The sequence below is a fragment of the Mobula birostris genome, chromosome 13, assembly GCF_030028105.1.
Source record: "Mobula birostris isolate sMobBir1 chromosome 13, sMobBir1.hap1, whole genome shotgun sequence".
Classification (NCBI taxonomy): domain Eukaryota; kingdom Metazoa; phylum Chordata; class Chondrichthyes; order Myliobatiformes; family Myliobatidae; genus Mobula; species Mobula birostris.
In genome coordinates, this window is record NC_092382.1 from 8,750,058 (window position 1) to 8,772,121 (window position 22,064).

Here is a 22,064-nt window from a genome sequence, read left to right on the forward strand (position 1 = left end):
CTCACAGCGCCTCCAGTGTCGGAGCTCCCCACAGCGCCTCCGGTGGCGGAGCTCCTCCACAGCGCCACCGGGGTCGGAGCTCCTCCACAGCGCCACCGGGGTCGGAGCTCCCCACAGCGCCACCGGGGTCGGAGCTCCCCACAGCGCCACCGGGGTCGGAGCTCCTCACAGCACCACCCGTGGTCGGAGCTCCCCACAGCGCCACCGGGGTCGGAGCTCCCCACGGCGCCACCGGGGTCGGAGCTCCCCACGGCGCCTCCGGTGTCGGAGCTCCTCCTCAGCGCCTCCGGTGTCGGAGCTCCCCACAGCGCCACCGGTGTCGGAGCTCCTCCACAGCACCACCGGTGTCGGAGCTCCCCACGGCGCCACCAGTGGTCGGAGCTCCCCACAGCGCCACCAGTGTCGGAGCTCCCCACAGCGCCACCAGTGTCGGAGCTCCCCACAGCGCCTCCAGTGTCGGAGCTCCCCACAGCGCCTCCAGTGATCGGAGCTCCCCACAGCGCCTCCAGTGGTCGGAGCTCCCCACAGCGCCTCCAGTGGTCGGAGCTCCCCTCAGCGCCACCAGTGTCGGAGCTCCCCACAGCGCCTCCAGTGGTCGGAGCTCCCCTCAGCGCCACCGGCGTAGGAGCTCCCCACCGCTGAAAAACAACGCTCCAGGAGCTGCGCTATTGCCATTGGTGAAAAGGAATGTCAATCACTGGTTAGACCCAATAGCAGAAGCGGACCAGCGGAGAGGGCGGTAACCCCGCTGGTTCCGTCTTCCGCTTCGGCTCTGATTTCTCCGTGAAAGCGGAACAAATCCCAAAGTAAATGTCCGCTTTCTGATTTATTTCCATTTCCATCCGAGGGAAGCCGGGGGCGTTTGTGAAGCGTCTCCTGCGGCCGGAGTCTGATGTATCGCCGAGAGGTAGGAGGAGACGGACGAAGGCGTGAACTCGGAGACCTGGGCCTTCACCCGGCCTTGCGTGTCTGGATCCTGTCAGATGTCCGGCAGGTGGTCAGAGTGGCTCCCGCACCTCTGTCTCTCCGACCCCCGGCACACACACACACCCCTGTCCCCTTCACTCTCCGTGTGTTCACCCATGACACACACACACACACCCTGTCCCCTTCACTCTCCGTGTGTTCACCCGTGACACACACACACACACCCTGTCCCCTTCACTCTCCGTGTGTTCACCCGTGACACACACACACACACCCTGTCCCCTTCACTCTCCGTGTGTTCACCCGTGACACACACACACACACCCTGTCCCCTTCACTCTCCGTGTGTTCACCCGTGACACACACACACACACCCTGTCCCCTTCACCCTCCGTGTGTTCACCCGTGACACACACACACACACCCTGTCCCCTTCACTCTCCGTGTGTTCACCCGTGACACACACACACACCCTGTCCCCTTCACTCTCCGTGTGTTCACCCGTGACACACACACACACCCTGTCCCCTTCACTCTCCGTGTGTTCACCCGTGACACACACACACACCCTGTCCCCTTCACTCTCCGTGTGTTCACCCGTGACACACACACACCCTGTCCCCTTCACTCTCCGTGTGTTCACCCGTGACACACACACACACCCTGTCCCCTTCACTCTCCGTGTGTTCACCCGTGACACACACACCCTGTCCCCTTCACTCTCCGTGTGTTCACCCGTGACACACACACACACCCTGTCCCCTTCACTCTCCGTGTGTTCACCCGTGACACACACACACCCTGTCCCCTTCACTCTCCGTGTGTTCACCCGTGACACACACACACACGCTGTCCCCTTCACTCTCCGTGTGTTCACCCGTGACACACACACACACGCTGTCCCCTTCACTCTCCGTGTGTTCACCCGTGAGACACACACACCCTGTCCCCTTCACTCTCCGTGTGTTCACCCGTGACACACACTCACACACACCCTGTCCCCTTCACTCTCCGTGTGTTCACCCGTGACACACACACACACCCTGTCCCCTTCACTCTCCGTGTGTTCACCCGTGACACACACACACACACCCTGTCCCCTTCACTCTCCGTGTGTTCACCCGTGACACACACACACACCCTGTCCCCTTCACTCTCCGTGTGTTCACCCGTGACACACACACACACCCTGTCCCCTTCACTCTCCGTGTGTTCACCCGTGACACACACACACACCCTGTCCCCTTCACTCTCCGTGTGTTCACCCGTGACACACACACACACCCTGTCCCCTTCACCCTCCGTGTGTTCACCCGTGACACACACACACACACCCTGTCCCCTTCACTCTCCGTGTGTTCACCCGTGACACACACACACACCCTGTCCCCTTCACTCTCCGTGTGTTCACCCGTGACACACACACACACCCTGTCCCCTTCACTCTCCGTGTTCACCCGTGACACACACACACCCTGTCCCCTTCACTCTCCGTGTGTTCACCCGTGACACACACACACACCCTGTCCCCTTCACTCTCCGTGTGTTCACCCGTGACACACACACACACGCTGTCCCCTTCACTCTCCGTGTGTTCACCCGTGACACACACACACACGCTGTCCCCTTTACTCTCCGTGTGTTCACCCGTGACACACACACACACCCTGTCCCCTTCACTCTCCGTGTGTTCACCCGTGACACACACACACACCCTGTCCCCTTCACTCTCCGTGTGTTCACCCGTGACACACACACACACCCTGTCCCCTTCACCCTCCGTGTGTTCACCCGTGACACACACACACACCCTGTCCCCTTCACTCTCCGTGTGTTCACCCGTGACACACACACACACGCTGTCCCCTTTACTCTCCGTGTGTTCACCCGTGACACACACACACACCCTGTCCCCTTCACTCTCCGTGTGTTCACCCGTGACACACACACACACCCTGTCCCCTTCACTCTCCGTGTGTTCACCCGTGACACACACACACACCCTGTCCCCTTCACTCTCCGTGTGTTCACCCGTGACCGTGACACACCCCCTGTCGCCTTCACTCTCCGTGTGTTCACCCGTGACACACACACACACACCCTGTCCCCTTCACTCTCCGTGTGTTCACCCGTGACACACACACACACACCCTGTCCCCTTCACTCTCCGTGTGTTCACCCGTGACCCACACACACACCCCCTGTCCCCTTCACTCTCCGTGTGTTCACCCGTGACACACACACACACACACCCTGTCCCCTTCACTCTCCGTGTGTTCACCCGTGACACACACACACACACCCTGTCCCCTTCACTCTCCGTGTGTTCACCCGTGACACACACACACACACACCCTGTCCCCTTCACTCTCCGTGTGTTCACCCGTGACACACACACACACACTGTCCCCTTCACTCTCCGTGTGTTCACCCGTGACACACACACACCCTGTCCCCTTCACTCTCCGTGTGTTCACCCGTGACACACACACACACCCTGTCCCCTTCACTCTCCGTTTGTTCACCCGTGACACACACACACACCCTGTCCCCTTTACTCTCCGTGTGTTCACCCGTGACACACACACACACCCTGTCCCCTTCACTCTCCGTGTGTTCACCCGTGACCGTGACACACCCCCTGTCGCCTTCACTCTCCCTGTGTTCACCCGTGACACACACACACACACCCTGTCCCCTTCACTCTCCGTGTGTTCACCCGTGACACACACACACACACCCTGTCCCCTTCACTCTCCGTGTGTTCACCCGTGACCCACACACACACCCCCTGTCCCCTTCACTCTCCGTGTGTTCACCCGTGACACACACACACACACCCTGTCCCCTTCACTCTCCGTGTGTTCACCCGTGACACACACACACACACCCTGTCCCCTTCACTCTCCGTGTGTTCACCCGTGACACACACACACACACACCCTGTCCCCTTCACTCTCCGTGTGTTCACCCGTGACACACACACACACACTGTCCCCTTCACTCTCCGTGTGTTCACCCGTGACACACACACACCCTGTCCCCTTCACTCTCCGTGTGTTCACCCGTGACACACACACACCCTGTCCCCTTCACTCTCCGTGTGTTCACCCGTGACACACACACACACCCTGTCCCCTTCACTCTCCGTGTGTTCACCCGTCACACACACACACACACCCTGTCCCCTTCACTCTCCGTGTGTTCACCCGTGACACACACACACACACACCCTGTCCCCTTCACTCTCCGTGTGTTCACCCGTGACACACACACACACACTGTCCCCTTCACTCTCCGTGTGTTCACCCGTGACACACACACACCCTGTCCCCTTCACTCTCCGTGTGTTCACCCGTGACACACACACACCCTGTCCCCTTCACTCTCCGTGTGTTCACCCGTGACACACACACACACCCTGTCCCCTTCACTCTCCGTGTGTTCACCCGTGACCCACACACACACGCTGTCCCCTTTACTCTCCGTGTGTTCACCAGTGACACACACACACACCCTGTCCCCTTCACTCTCCGTGTGTTCGCCCGTGACCGTGACACACCCCCTGTCGCCTTCACTCTCCGTGTGTTCACCCGTGACACACACACACACACCCTGTCCCCTTCACTCTCCGTGTGTTCACCCGTGACACACACACACACACCCTGTCCCCTTCACTCTCCGTGTGTTCACCCGTGACCCACACACACACCCCCTGTCCCCTTCACTCTCCGTGTGTTCACCCGTGACACACACACACACACCCTGTCCCCTTCACTCTCCGTGTGTTCACCCGTGACACACACACACACACCCTGTCCCCTTCACTCTCCGTGTGTTCACCCGTGACACACACACACACACACCCTGTCCCCTTCACTCTCCGTGTGTTCACCCGTGACACACACACACACACCCTGTCCCCTTCACTCTCCGTGTGTTCACCCGTGACACACACACACACCCTGTCCCCTTCACTCTCCGTGTGTTCACCCGTGACACACACACACCCCCTGTCCCCTTCACTCTCCGTGTGTTCACCCGTGACACACACACACCCTGTCCCCTTCACTCTCCGTGTGTTCACCCGTGACACACACACACACACCCTGTCCCCTTCACTCTCCGTGTGTTCACCCGTGACACACACACACACACTGTCCCCTTCACTCTCCGTGTGTTCACCCGTGACACACACACACCCTGTCCCCTTCACTCTCCGTGTGTTCACCCGTGACACACACACACACCCTGTCCCCTTCACTCTCCGTTTGTTCACCCGTGACACACACACACACCCTGTCCCCTTTACTCTCTGTGTGTTCACCCGTGACACACACACACACCCTGTCCCCTTCACTCTCCGTGTGTTCACCCGTGACCGTGACACACCCCCTGTCGCCTTCACTCTCCGTGTGTTCACCCGTGACACACACACACACCCTGTCCCCTTCACTCTCCGTGTGTTCACCCGTGACACACACACACACACACCCTGTCCCCTTCACTCTCCGTGTGTTCACCCGTGACACACACACACACACTGTCCCCTTCACTCTCCGTGTGTTCACCCGTGACACACACACACCCTGTCCCCTTCACTCTCCGTGTGTTCACCCGTGACACACACACACCCTGTCCCCTTCACTCTCCGTGTGTTCACCCGTGACACACACACACACCCTGTCCCCTTCACTCTCCGTGTGTTCACCCGTCACACACACACACACACCCTGTCCCCTTCACTCTCCGTGTGTTCACCCGTGACACACACACACACACACCCTGTCCCCTTCACTCTCCGTGTGTTCACCCGTGACACACACACACACACTGTCCCCTTCACTCTCCGTGTGTTCACCCGTGACACACACACACCCTGTCCCCTTCACTCTCCGTGTGTTCACCCGTGACACACACACACCCTGTCCCCTTCACTCTCCGTGTGTTCACCCGTGACACACACACACACCCTGTCCCCTTCACTCTCCGTGTGTTCACCCGTGACCCACACACACACGCTGTCCCCTTTACTCTCCGTGTGTTCACCCGTGACACACACACACACCCTGTCCCCTTCACTCTCCGTGTGTTCGCCCGTGACCGTGACACACCCCCTGTCGCCTTCACTCTCCGTGTGTTCACCCGTGACACACACACACACACCCTGTCCCCTTCACTCTCCGTGTGTTCACCCGTGACACACACACACACACCCTGTCCCCTTCACTCTCCGTGTGTTCACCCGTGACCCACACACACACCCCCTGTCCCCTTCACTCTCCGTGTGTTCACCCGTGACACACACACACACACCCTGTCCCCTTCACTCTCCGTGTGTTCACCCGTGACACACACACACACACCCTGTCCCCTTCACTCTCCGTGTGTTCACCCGTGACACACACACACACACACACCCTGTCCCCTTCACTCTCCGTGTGTTCACCCGTGACACACACACACACCCTGTCCCCTTCACTCTCCGTGTGTTCACCCGTGACACACACACACACACACACCCTGTCCCCTTCACTCTCCGTGTGTTCACCCGTGACACACACACACACACTGTCCCCTTCACTCTCCGTGTGTTCACCCGTGACACACACACACCCTGTCCCCTTCACTCTCCGTGTGTTCACCCGTGACACACACACACCCTGTCCCCTTCACTCTCCGTGTGTTCACCCGTGACACACACACACACCCTGTCCCCTTCACTCTCTGTGTGTTCACCCGTCACACACACACACACACCCTGTCCCCTTCACTCTCCGTGTGTTCACCCGTGACACACACACACACACACCCTGTCCCCTTCACTCTCCGTGTGTTCACCCGTGACACACACACACACACTGTCCCCTTCACTCTCCGTGTGTTCACCCGTGACACACACACACCCTGTCCCCTTCACTCTCCGTGTGTTCACCCGTGACACACACACACCCTGTCCCCTTCACTCTCCGTGTGTTCACCCGTGACACACACACACACCCTGTCCCCTTCACTCTCCGTGTGTTCACCCGTGACCCACACACACACGCTGTCCCCTTTACTCTCCGTGTGTTCACCCGTGACACACACACACACCCTGTCCCCTTCACTCTCCGTGTGTTCGCCTGTGACCGTGACACACCCCCTGTCGCCTTCACTCTCCGTGTGTTCACCCGTGACACACACACACACACCCTGTCCCCTTCACTCTCCGTGTGTTCACCCGTGACACACACACACACACCCTGTCCCCTTCACTCTCCGTGTGTTCACCCGTGACCCACACACACACCCCCTGTCCCCTTCACTCTCCGTGTGTTCACCCGTGACACACACACACACACCCTGTCCCCTTCACTCTCCGTGTGTTCACCCGTGACACACACACACACACCCTGTCCCCTTCACTCTCCGTGTGTTCACCCGTGACACACACACACACACACCCTGTCCCCTTCACTCTCCGTGTGTTCACCCGTGACACACACACACACACCCTGTCCCCTTCACTCTCCGTGTGTTCACCCGTGACACACACACACACCCTGTCCCCTTCACTCTCCGTGTGTTCACCCGTGACACACACACACCCCCTGTCCCCTTCACTCTCCGTGTGTTCACCCGTGACACACACACACCCTGTCCCCTTCACTCTCCGTGTGTTCACCCGTGACACACACACACACACCCTGTCCCCTTCACTCTCCGTGTGTTCACCCGTGACACACACACACACACTGTCCCCTTCACTCTCCGTGTGTTCACCCGTGACACACACACACCCTGTCCCCTTCACTCTCCGTGTGTTCACCCGTGACACACACACACACCCTGTCCCCTTCACTCTCCGTTTGTTCACCCGTGACACACACACACACCCTGTCCCCTTTACTCTCCGTGTGTTCACCCGTGACACACACACACACCCTGTCCCCTTCACTCTCCGTGTGTTCACCCGTGACCGTGACACACCCCCTGTCGCCTTCACTCTCCGTGTGTTCACCCGTGACACACACACACACCCTGTCCCCTTCACTCTCCGTGTGTTCACCCGTGACACACACACACACACCCTGTCCCCTTCACTCTCCGTGTGTTCACCCGTGACACACACACACACACCCTGTCCCCTTCACTCTCCGTGTGTTCACCCGTGACACACACACACACACCCTGTCCCCTTCACTCTCCGTGTGTTCACCCGTGACACACACACACACACACCCTGTCCCCTTCACTCTCCGTGTGTTCACCCATGACACACACACACACCCGGTCCCCTTCACTCTCCGTGTGTTCACCCGTGACACACACACACACACCCTGTCCCCTTCACTCTCCGTGTGTTCACCCGTGACACACACACACACCCTGTCCCCTGTCCCCTTCACTCTCCGTGTGTTCACCCGTGACACACACACACCCTGTCCCCTTCACTCTCCGTGTGTTCACCCGTGACACACACACACACCCTGTCCCCTTCACTCTCCGTGTGTTCACCCGTGACACACACACACCCTGTCCCCTTCACTCTCCGTGTGTTCACCCGTAACACACACACACACACACCCGTCCCCTTCACTCTCCGTGTGTTCACCCGTGACACACACACACCTACCCTGTCCCCTTCACTCTCCGTGTGTTCACCCGTGACACACACACACACCCTGTCCCCTTCACTCTCCGTGTGTTCACCCATGACACACACACACACCCGGTCCCCTTCACTCTCCGTGTGTTCACCCGTGACACACACACACACACACACCCTGTCCCCTTCAGTCTCCGTGTGTTCACCCGTGACACACACACACCCTGTCCCCTTCACTCTCCGTGTGTTCACCCGTGACACGCACACACACACTCTGTCCCCTTCACTCTCCGTGTGTTCACCCGTGACACACACACACACCCTGTCCCCTTCACTCTCTGTGTGTTCACCCGTGACACACACACACACCCTGTCCCCTTCACTCTCCGTGTGTTCACCCGTGACACACACACACACCCTGTCCCCTTCACTCTCCGTGTGTTCACCCGTGAGACACACACACACACACACACCCTTGTCCCCTTCACTCTCCGTGTGTTCACCCGTCTCACACACACACACACACCCTGTCCCCTTCACTCTCCGTGTGTTCACCCGTGACACACACACCCCGTCCCCTTCACTCTCCGTGTGTTCACCCGTGACACACACACACCCTGTCCCCTTCACTCTCCGTGTGTTCACCCGTAACACACACACACACACACCCGTCCCCTTCACTCTCCGTGTGTTCACCCGTGACACACACACACCTACCCTGTCCCCTTCACTCTCCGTGTGTTCACCCGTGACACACACACACACCCTGTCCCCTTCACTCTCCGTGTGTTCACCCATGACACACACACACACCCGGTCCCCTTCACTCTCCGTGTGTTCACCCGTGACACACACACACACACACACCCTGTCCCCTTCAGTCTCCGTGTGTTCACCCGTGACACACACACACCCTGTCCCCTTCACTCTCCGTGTGTTCACCCGTGACACACACACACACACTCTGTCCCCTTCACTCTCCGTGTGTTCACCCGTGACACACACACACACCCTGTCCCCTTCACTCTCTGTGTGTTCACCCGTGACACACACACACACCCTGTCCCCTTCACTCTCCGTGTGTTCACCCGTGACACACACACACACCCTGTCCCCTTCACTCTCCGTGTGTTCACCCGTGACACACACACACACACCCTGTCCCCTTCACTCTCCGTGTGTTCACCCGTGACCCACACACACACCCCCTGTCCCCTTCACTCTCCGTGTGTTCACCCGTGACACACACACACACACCCTGTCCCCTTCACTCTCCGTGTGTTCACCCGTGACACACACACACACACCCTGTCCCCTTCATTCTCCGTGTGTTCACCCGTGACACACACACACACACACCCTGTCCCCTTCACTCTCCGTGTGTTCACCCGTGACACACACACACACACTGTCCCCTTCACTCTCCGTGTGTTCACCGGTGACACACACACACCCTGTCCCCTTCACTCTCCGTGTGTTCACCCGTGACACACACACACCCTGTCCCCTTCACTCTCCGTGTGTTCACCCGTGACACACACACACACCCTGTCCCCTTCACTCTCCGTGTGTTCACCCGTGACACACACACACACACCCTGTCCCCTTCACTCTCCGTGTGTTCACCCGTGACACACACACACACCCTGTCCCCTTCACTCTCCGTGTGTTCACCCGTGACCGTGACACACCCCCTGTCGCCTTCACTCTCCGTGTGTTCACCCGTGACACACACACACACACCCTGTCCCCTTCACTCTCCGTGTGTTCACCCGTGACACACACACACACACCCTGTCCCCTTCACTCTCCGTGTGTTCACCCGTGACCCACACACACACCCCCTGTCGCCTTCACTCTCCGTGTGTTCACCCGTGACACACACACACACACCCTGTCCCCTTCACTCTCCGTGTGTTCACCCGTGACACACACACACACACCCTGTCCCCTTCACTCTCCGTGTGTTCACCCGTGACACACACACACACACCCTGTCCCCTTCACTCTCCGTGTGTTCACCCGTGACACACACACACACACCCTGTCCCCTTCACTCTCCGTGTGTTCACCCGTGACACACACACACACACACCCTGTCCCCTTCACTCTCCGTGTGTTCACCCATGACACACACACACACCCGGTCCTCTTCACTCTCCGTGTGTTCACCCGTGACACACACACACACACCCTGTCCCCTTCACTCTCCGTGTGTTCACCCGTGACACACACACACACCCTGTCCCCTTCACTCTCCGTGTGTTCACCCGTGACACACACACACCCTGTCCCCTTCACTCTCCGTGTGTTCACCCGTGACACACACACACACCCTGTCCCCTTCACTCTCCGTGTGTTCACCCGTGACACACACACACCCTGTCCCCTTCACTCTCCGTGTGTTCACCCGTAACACACACACACACACACCCGTCCCCTTCACTCTCCGTGTGTTCACCCGTGACACACACACACCTACCCTGTCCCCTTCACTCTCCGTGTGTTCACCCGTGACACACACACACACCCTGTCCCCTTCACTCTCCGTGTGTTCACCCATGACACACACACACACCCGGTCCCCTTCACTCTCCGTGTGTTCACCCGTGACACACACACACACACACACCCTGTCCCCTTCAGTCTCCGTGTGTTCACCCGTGACACACACACACCCTGTCCCCTTCACTCTCCGTGTGTTCACCCGTGACACACACACACACACTCTGTCCCCTTCACTCTCCGTGTGTTCACCCGTGACACACACACACACCCTGTCCCCTTCACTCTCTGTGTGTTCACCCGTGACACACACACACACCCTGTCCCCTTCACTCTCCGTGTGTTCACCCGTGACACACACACACACCCTGTCCCCTTCACTCTCCGTGTGTTCACCCGTGAGACACACACACACACACACACCCTTGTCCCCTTCACTCTCCGTGTTTTCACCCGTCTCACACACACACACACACCCTGTCCCCTTCACTCTCCGTGTGTTCACCCGTGACACACACACCCCGTCCCCTTCACTCTCCGTGTGTTCACCCGTGAGACACACACACCCTGTCCCCTTCACTCTCCGTGTGTTCACCCGTAACACACACACACACACACCCGTCCCCTTCACTCTCCGTGTGTTCACCCGTGACACACACACACCTACCCTGTCCCCTTCACTCTCCGTGTGTTCACCCGTGACACACACACACACCCTGTCCCCTTCACTCTCCGTGTGTTCACCCATGACACACACACACACCCGGTCCCCTTCACTCTCCGTGTGTTCACCCGTGACACACACACACACACACACCCTGTCCCCTTCAGTCTCCGTGTGTTCACCCGTGACACACACACACCCTGTCCCCTTCACTCTCCGTGTGTTCACCCGTGACACACACACACACACTCTGTCCCCTTCACTCTCCGTGTGTTCACCCGTGACACACACACACACCCTGTCCCCTTCACTCTCTGTGTGTTCACCCGTGACACACACACACACCCTGTCCCCTTCACTCTCCGTGTGTTCACCCGTGAGACACACACACACACACACACCCTTGTCCCCTTCACTCTCCGTGTTTTCACCCGTCTCACACACACACACACACCCTGTCCCCTTCACTCTCCGTGTGTTCACCCGTGACACACACACACACACCCTGTCCCCTTCACTCTCCGTGTGTTCACCCGTGACACACACACACACCCTGTCCCCTTCACTCTCCGTGTGTTCACCCGTGACACACACACACACACACCCTGTCCCCTTCACTCTCCGTGTGTTCACCCGTGACACACACACACACACCCTGTCCCCTTCACTCTCCGTGTGTTCACCCGTGACACACACACTCTGTCCCCTTCACTCTCCGTGTGTTCACCCGTGACACACACACACACCCTGTCCTCTTCACTCTCCATGTGTTCACCCGTGACACACACACACACACCCTGTCCCCTTCACTCTCCGTGTGTTCACCCGTGACACACACACACACACCCTGTCCCCTTCACTCTCCGTGTGTTCACCCGTGACACACACACACACACACCCTGTCCCCTTCACTCTCCGTGTGTTCACCCGTGACACACACACACACACCCTGTCCCCTTCACTCTCCGTGTGTTCACCCGTGACACACACACACACCCTGTCCCCTTCACTCTCCGTGTGTTCACCCGTGACACACACACACCCCCTGTCCCCTTCACTCTCCGTGTGTTCACCCGTGACACACACACACCCTGTCCCCTTCACTCTCCGTGTGTTCACCCGTGACACACACACACACACCCTGTCCCCTTCACTCTCCGTGTGTTCACCCGTGACACACACACACACACTGTCCCCTTCACTCTCCGTGTGTTCACCCGTGACACACACACACCCTGTCCCCTTCACTCTCCGTGTGTTCACCCGTGACACACACACACACCCTGTCCCCTTCACTCTCCGTTTGTTCACCCGTGACACACACACACACCCTGTCCCCTTTACTCTCCGTGTGTTCACCCGTGACACACACACACACCCTGTCCCCTTCACTCTCCGTGTGTTCACCCGTGACCGTGACACACCCCCTGTCGCCTTCACTCTCCGTGTGTTCACCCGTGACACACACACACACCCTGTCCCCTTCACTCTCCGTGTGTTCACCCGTGACACACACACACACACACCCTGTCCCCTTCACTCTCCGTGTGTTCACCCGTGACACACACACACACACTGTCCCCTTCACTCTCCGTGTGTTCACCCGTGACACACACACACCCTGTCCCCTTCACTCTCCGTGTGTTCACCCGTGACACACACACACCCTGTCCCCTTCACTCTCCGTGTGTTCACCCGTGACACACACACACACCCTGTCCCCTTCACTCTCCGTGTGTTCACCCGTCACACACACACACACACCCTGTCCCCTTCACTCTCCGTGTGTTCACCCGTGACACACACACACACACACCCTGTCCCCTTCACTCTCCGTGTGTTCACCCGTGACACACACACACACACTGTCCCCTTCACTCTCCGTGTGTTCACCCGTGACACACACACACCCTGTCCCCTTCACTCTCCGTGTGTTCACCCGTGACACACACACACCCTGTCCCCTTCACTCTCCGTGTGTTCACCCGTGACACACACACACACCCTGTCCCCTTCACTCTCCGTGTGTTCACCCGTGACCCACACACACACGCTGTCCCCTTTACTCTCCGTGTGTTCACCCGTGACACACACACACACCCTGTCCCCTTCACTCTCCGTGTGTTCGCCCGTGACCGTGACACACCCCCTGTCGCCTTCACTCTCCGTGTGTTCACCCGTGACACACACACACACACCCTGTCCCCTTCACTCTCCGTGTGTTCACCCGTGACACACACACACACACCCTGTCCCCTTCACTCTCCGTGTGTTCACCCGTGACCCACACACACACCCCCTGTCCCCTTCACTCTCCGTGTGTTCACCCGTGACACACACACACACACCCTGTCCCCTTCACTCTCCGTGTGTTCACCCGTGACACACACACACACACCCTGTCCCCTTCACTCTCCGTGTGTTCACCCGTGACACACACACACACACACACCCTGTCCCCTTCACTCTCCGTGTGTTCACCCGTGACACACACACACACCCTGTCCCCTTCACTCTCCGTGTGTTCACCCGTGACACACACACACACACACCCTGTCCCCTTCACTCTCCGTGTGTTCACCCGTGACACACACACACACACTGTCCCCTTCACTCTCCGTGTGTTCACCCGTGACACACACACACCCTGTCCCCTTCACTCTCCGTGTGTTCACCCGTGACACACACACACCCTGTCCCCTTCACTCTCCGTGTGTTCACCCGTGACACACACACACACCCTGTCCCCTTCACTCTCCGTGTGTTCACCCGTCACACACACACACACACCCTGTCCCCTTCACTCTCCGTGTGTTCACCCGTGACACACACACACACACACCCTGTCCCCTTCACTCTCCGTGTGTTCACCCGTGACACACACACACACACTGTCCCCTTCACTCTCCGTGTGTTCACCCGTGACACACACACACCCTGTCCCCTTCACTCTCCGTGTGTTCACCCGTGACACACACACACCCTGTCCCCTTCACTCTCCGTGTGTTCACCCGTGACACACACACACACCCTGTCCCCTTCACTCTCCGTGTGTTCACCCGTGACCCACACACACACGCTGTCCCCTTTACTCTCCGTGTGTTCACCCGTGACACACACACACACCCTGTCCCCTTCACTCTCCGTGTGTTCGCCCGTGACCGTGACACACCCCCTGTCGCCTTCACTCTCCGTGTGTTCACCCGTGACACACACACACACACCCTGTCCCCTTCACTCTCCGTGTGTTCACCCGTGACACACACACACACACCCTGTCCCCTTCACTCTCCGTGTGTTCACCCGTGACCCACACACACACCCCCTGTCCCCTTCACTCTCCGTGTGTTCACCCGTGACACACACACACACCCTGTCCCCTTCACTCTCCGTGTGTTCACCCGTGACACACACACACACACACCCTGTCCCCTTCACTCTCCGTGTGTTCACCCGTGACACACACACACACACTGTCCCCTTCACTCTCCGTGTGTTCACCCGTGACACACACACACCCTGTCCCCTTCACTCTCCGTGTGTTCACCCGTGACACACACACACCCTGTCCCCTTCACTCTCCGTGTGTTCACCCGTGACACACACACACACCCTGTCCCCTTCACTCTCCGTGTGTTCACCCGTCACACACACACACACACCCTGTCCCCTTCACTCTCCGTGTGTTCACCCGTGACACACACACACACACACCCTGTCCCCTTCACTCTCCGTGTGTTCACCCGTGACACACACACACACACTGTCCCCTTCACTCTCCGTGTGTTCACCCGTGACACACACACACCCTGTCCCCTTCACTCTCCGTGTGTTCACCCGTGACACACACACACCCTGTCCCCTTCACTCTCCGTGTGTTCACCCGTGACACACACACACACCCTGTCCCCTTCACTCTCCGTGTGTTCACCCGTGACCCACACACACACGCTGTCCCCTTTACTCTCCGTGTGTTCACCCGTGACACACACACACACCCTGTCCCCTTCACTCTCCGTGTGTTCGCCCGTGACCGTGACACACCCCCTGTCGCCTTCACTCTCCGTGTGTTCACCCGTGACACACACACACACACCCTGTCCCCTTCACTCTCCGTGTGTTCACCCGTGACACACACACACACACCCTGTCCCCTTCACTCTCCGTGTGTTCACCCGTGACCCACACACACACCCCCTGTCCCCTTCACTCTCCGTGTGTTCACCCGTGACACACACACACACACCCTGTCCCCTTCACTCTCCGTGTGTTCACCCGTGACACACACACACACACCCTGTCCCCTTCACTCTCCGTGTGTTCACCCGTGACACACACACACACACACCCTGTCCCCTTCACTCTCCGTGTGTTCACCCGTGACACACACACACACCCTGTCCCCTTCACTCTCCGTGTGTTCACCCGTGACACACACACACACACACCCTGTCCCCTTCACTCTCCGTGTGTTCACCCGTGACACACACACACACACTGTCCCCTTCACTCTCCGTGTGTTCACCCGTGACACACACACACCCTGTCCCCTTCACTCTCCGTGTGTTCACCCGTGACACACACACACCCTGTCCCCTTCACTCTCCGTGTGTTCACCCGTGACACACACACACACCCTGTCCCCTTCACTCTCCGTGTGTTCACCCGTCACACACACACACACACCCTGTCCCCTTCACTCTCCGTGTGTTCACCCGTGACACACACACACACACACCCTGTCCCCTTCACTCTCCGTGTGTTCACCCGTGACACACACACACACACTGTCCCCTTCACTCTCCGTGTGTTCACCCGTGACACACACACACCCTGTCCCCTTCACTCTCCGTGTGTTCACCCGTGACACACACACACCCTGTCCCCTTCACTCTCCGTGTGTTCACCCGTGACACACACACACACCCTGTCCCCTTCACTCTCCGTGTGTTCACCCGTGACCCACACACACACGCTGTCCCCTTTACTCTCCGTGTGTTCACCCGTGACACACACACACACCCTGTCCCCTTCACTCTCCGTGTGTTCGCCCGTGACCGTGACACACCCCCTGTCGCCTTCACTCTCCGTGTGTTCACCCGTGACACACACACACACACCCTGTCCCCTTCACTCTCCGTGTGTTCACCCGTGACACACACACACACACCCTGTCCCCTTCACTCTCCGTGTGTTCACCCGTGACCCACACACACACCCCCTGTCCCCTTCACTCTCCGTGTGTTCACCCGTGACACACACACACACACCCTGTCCCCTTCACTCTCCGTGTGTTCACCCGTGACACACACACACACACCCTGTCCCCTTCACTCTCCGTGTGTTCACCCGTGACACACACACACACACACCCTGTCCCCTTCACTCTCCGTGTGTTCACCCGTGACACACACACACACACCCTGTCCCCTTCACTCTCCGTGTGTTCACCCGTGACACACACACACACCCTGTCCCCTTCACTCTCCGTGTGTTCACCCGTGACACACACACACCCCCTGTCCCCTTCACTCTCCGTGTGTTCACCCGTGACACACACACACCCTGTCCCCTTCACTCTCCGTGTGTTCACCCGTGACACACACACACACACCCTGTCCCCTTCACTCTCCGTGTGTTCACCCGTGACACACACACACACACTGTCCCCTTCACTCTCCGTGTGTTCACCCGTGACACACACACACCCTGTCCCCTTCACTCTCCGTGTGTTCACCCGTGACACACACACACACCCTGTCCCCTTCACTCTCCGTTTGTTCACCCGTGACACACACACACACCCTGTCCCCTTTACTCTCCGTGTGTTCACCCGTGACACACACACACACCCTGTCCCCTTCACTCTCCGTGTGTTCACCCGTGACCGTGACACACCCCCTGTCGCCTTCACTCTCCGTGTGTTCACCCGTGACACACACACACACCCTGTCCCCTTCACTCTCCGTGTGTTCACCCGTGACACACACACACACACCCTGTCCCCTTCACTCTCCGTGTGTTCACCCGTGACACACACACACACACCCTGTCCCCTTCACTCTCCGTGTGTTCACCCGTGACACACACACACACACCCTGTCCCCTTCACTCTCCGTGTGTTCACCCGTGACACACACACACACACACCCTGTCCCCTTCACTCTCCGTGTGTTCACCCATGACACACACACACACCCGGTCCCCTTCACTCTCCGTGTGTTCACCCGTGACACACACACACACACCCTGTCCCCTTCACTCTCCGTGTGTTCACCCGTGACACACACACACACCCTGTCCCCTTCACTCTCCGTGTGTTCACCCGTGACACACACACACCCTGTCCCCTTCACTCTCCGTGTGTTCACCCGTGACACACACACACACCCTGTCCCCTTCACTCTCCGTGTGTTCACCCGTGACACACACACACCCTGTCCCCTTCACTCTCCGTGTGTTCACCCGTAACACACACACACACACACCCGTCCCCTTCACTCTCCGTGTGTTCACCCGTGACACACACACACCTACCCTGTCCCCTTCACTCTCCGTGTGTTCACCCGTGACACACACACACACCCTGTCCCCTTCACTCTCCGTGTGTTCACCCATGACACACACACACACCCGGTCCCCTTCACTCTCCGTGTGTTCACCCGTGACACACACACACACACACACCCTGTCCCCTTCAGTCTCCGTGTGTTCACCCGTGACACACACACACCCTGTCCCCTTCACTCTCCGTGTGTTCACCCGTGACACGCACACACACACTCTGTCCCCTTCACTCTCCGTGTGTTCACCCGTGACACACACACACACCCTGTCCCCTTCACTCTCTGTGTGTTCACCCGTGACACACACACACACCCTGTCCCCTTCACTCTCCGTGTGTTCACCCGTGACACACACACACACCCTGTCCCCTTCACTCTCCGTGTGTTCACCCGTGAGACACACACACACACACACACCCTTGTCCCCTTCACTCTCCGTGTGTTCACCCGTCTCACACACACACACACACCCTGTCCCCTTCACTCTCCGTGTGTTCACCCGTGACACACACACCCCGTCCCCTTCACTCTCCGTGTGTTCACCCGTGACACACACACACCCTGTCCCCTTCACTCTCCGTGTGTTCACCAGTAACACACACACACACACACCCGTCCCCTTCACTCTCCGTGTGTTCACCCGTGACACACACACACCTACCCTGTCCCCTTCACTCTCCGTGTGTTCACCCGTGACACACACACACACCCTGTCCCCTTCACTCTCCGTGTGTTCACCCATGACACACACACACACCCGGTCCCCTTCACTCTCCGTGTGTTCACCCGTGACACACACACACACACACACACCCTGTCCCCTTCAGTCTCCGTGTGTTCACCCGTGACACACACACACCCTGTCCCCTTCACTCTCCGTGTGTTCACCCGTGACACACACACACACACTCTGTCCCCTTCACTCTCCGTGTGTTCACCCGTGACACACACACACACCCTGTCCCCTTCACTCTCTGTGTGTTCACCCGTGACACACACACACACCCTGTCCCCTTCACTCTCCGTGTGTTCACCCGTGACACACACACACACCCTGTCCCCTTCACTCTCCGTGTGTTCACCCGTGACACACACACACACACCCTGTCCCCTTCACTCTCCGTGTGTTCACCCGTGACCCACACACACACCCCCTGTCCCCTTCACTCTCCGTGTGTTCACCCGTGACACACACACACACACCCTGTCCCCTTCACTCTCCGTGTGTTCACCCGTGACACACACACACACACCCTGTCCCCTTCATTCTCCGTGTGTTCACCCGTGACACACACACACACACACCCTGTCCCCTTCACTCTCCGTGTGTTCACCCGTGACACACACACACACACTGTCCCCTTCACTCTCCGTGTGTTCACCGGTGACACACACACACCCTGTCCCCTTCACTCTCCGTGTGTTCACCCGTGACACACACACACCCTGTCCCCTTCACTCTCCGTGTGTTCACCCGTGACACACACACACACCCTGTCCCCTTCACTCTCCGTGTGTTCACCCGTGACACACACACACACACCCTGTCCCCTTCACTCTCCGTGTGTTCACCCGTGACACACACACACACCCTGTCCCCTTCACTCTCCGTGTGTTCACCCGTGACCGTGACACACCCCCTGTCGCCTTCACTCTCCGTGTGTTCACCCGTGACACACACACACACACCCTGTCCCCTTCACTCTCCGTGTGTTCACCCGTGACACACACACACACACCCTGTCCCCTTCACTCTCCGTGTGTTCACCCGTGACCCACACACACACCCCCTGTCGCCTTCACTCTCCGTGTGTTCACCCGTGACACACACACACACACCCTGTCCCCTTCACTCTCCGTGTGTTCACCCGTGACACACACACACACACCCTGTCCCCTTCACTCTCCGTGTGTTCACCCGTGACACACACACACACACCCTGTCCCCTTCACTCTCCGTGTGTTCACCCGTGACACACACACACACACCCTGTCCCCTTCACTCTCCGTGTGTTCACCCGTGACACACACACACACACACCCTGTCCCCTTCACTCTCCGTGTGTTCACCCATGACACACACACACACCCGGTCCTCTTCACTCTCCGTGTGTTCACCCGTGACACACACACACACACCCTGTCCCCTTCACTCTCCGTGTGTTCACCCGTGACACACACACACACCCTGTCCCCTTCACTCTCCGTGTGTTCACCCGTGACACACACACACCCTGTCCCCTTCACTCTCCGTGTGTTCACCCGTGACACACACACACACCCTGTCCCCTTCACTCTCCGTGTGTTCACCCGTGACACACACACACCCTGTCCCCTTCACTCTCCGTGTGTTCACCCGTAACACACACACACACACACCCGTCCCCTTCACTCTCCGTGTGTTCACCCGTGACACACACACACCTACCCTGTCCCCTTCACTCTCCGTGTGTTCACCCGTGACACACACACACACCCTGTCCCCTTCACTCTCCGTGTGTTCACCCATGACACACACACACACCCGGTCCCCTTCACTCTCCGTGTGTTCACCCGTGACACACACACACACACACACCCTGTCCCCTTCAGTCTCCGTGTGTTCACCCGTGACACACACACACCCTGTCCCCTTCACTCTCCGTGTGTTCACCCGTGACACACACACACACACTCTGTCCCCTTCAGTCTCCGTGTGTTCACCCGTGACACACACACACACCCTGTCCCCTTCACTCTCTGTGTGTTCACCCGTGACACACACACACACCCTGTCCCCTTCACTCTCCGTGTGTTCACCCGTGACACACACACACACCCTGTCCCCTTCACTCTCCGTGTGTTCACCCGTGAGACACACACACACACACACACCCTTGTCCCCTTCACTCTCCGTGTTTTCACCCGTCTCACACACACACACACACCCTGTCCCCTTCACTCTCCGTGTGTTCACCCGTGACACACACACCCCGTCCCCTTCACTCTCCGTGTGTTCACCCGTGAGACACACACACCCTGTCCCCTTCACTCTCCGTGTGTTCACCCGTAACACACACACACACACACCCGTCCCCTTCACTCTCCGTGTGTTCACCCGTGACACACACACACCTACCCTGTCCCCTTCACTCTCCGTGTGTTCACCCGTGACACACACACACACCCTGTCCCCTTCACTGTCCGTGTGTTCACCCATGACACACACACACACCCGGTCCCCTTCACTCTCCGTGTGTTCACCCGTGACACACACACACACACACACCCTGTCCCCTTCAGTCTCCGTGTGTTCACCCGTGACACACACACACCCTGTCCCCTTCACTCTCCGTGTGTTCACCCGTGACACACACACACACACTCTGTCCCCTTCACTCTCCGTGTGTTCACCCGTGACACACACACACACCCTGTCCCCTTCACTCTCTGTGTGTTCACCCGTGACACACACACACACCCTGTCCCCTTCACTCTCCGTGTGTTCACCCGTGAGACACACACACACACACACACACACCCTTGTCCCCTTCACTCTCCGTGTTTTCACCCGTCTCACACACACACACACACCCTGTCCCCTTCACTCTCCGTGTGTTCACCCGTGACACACACACACACACCCTGTCCCCTTCACTCTCCGTGTGTTCACCCGTGACACACACACACACCCTGTCCCCTTCACTCTCCGTGTGTTCACCCGTGACACACACACACACACACCCTGTCCCCTTCACTCTCCGTGTGTTCACCCGTGACACACACACACACACCCTGTCCCCTTCACTCTCCGTGTGTTCACCCGTGACAC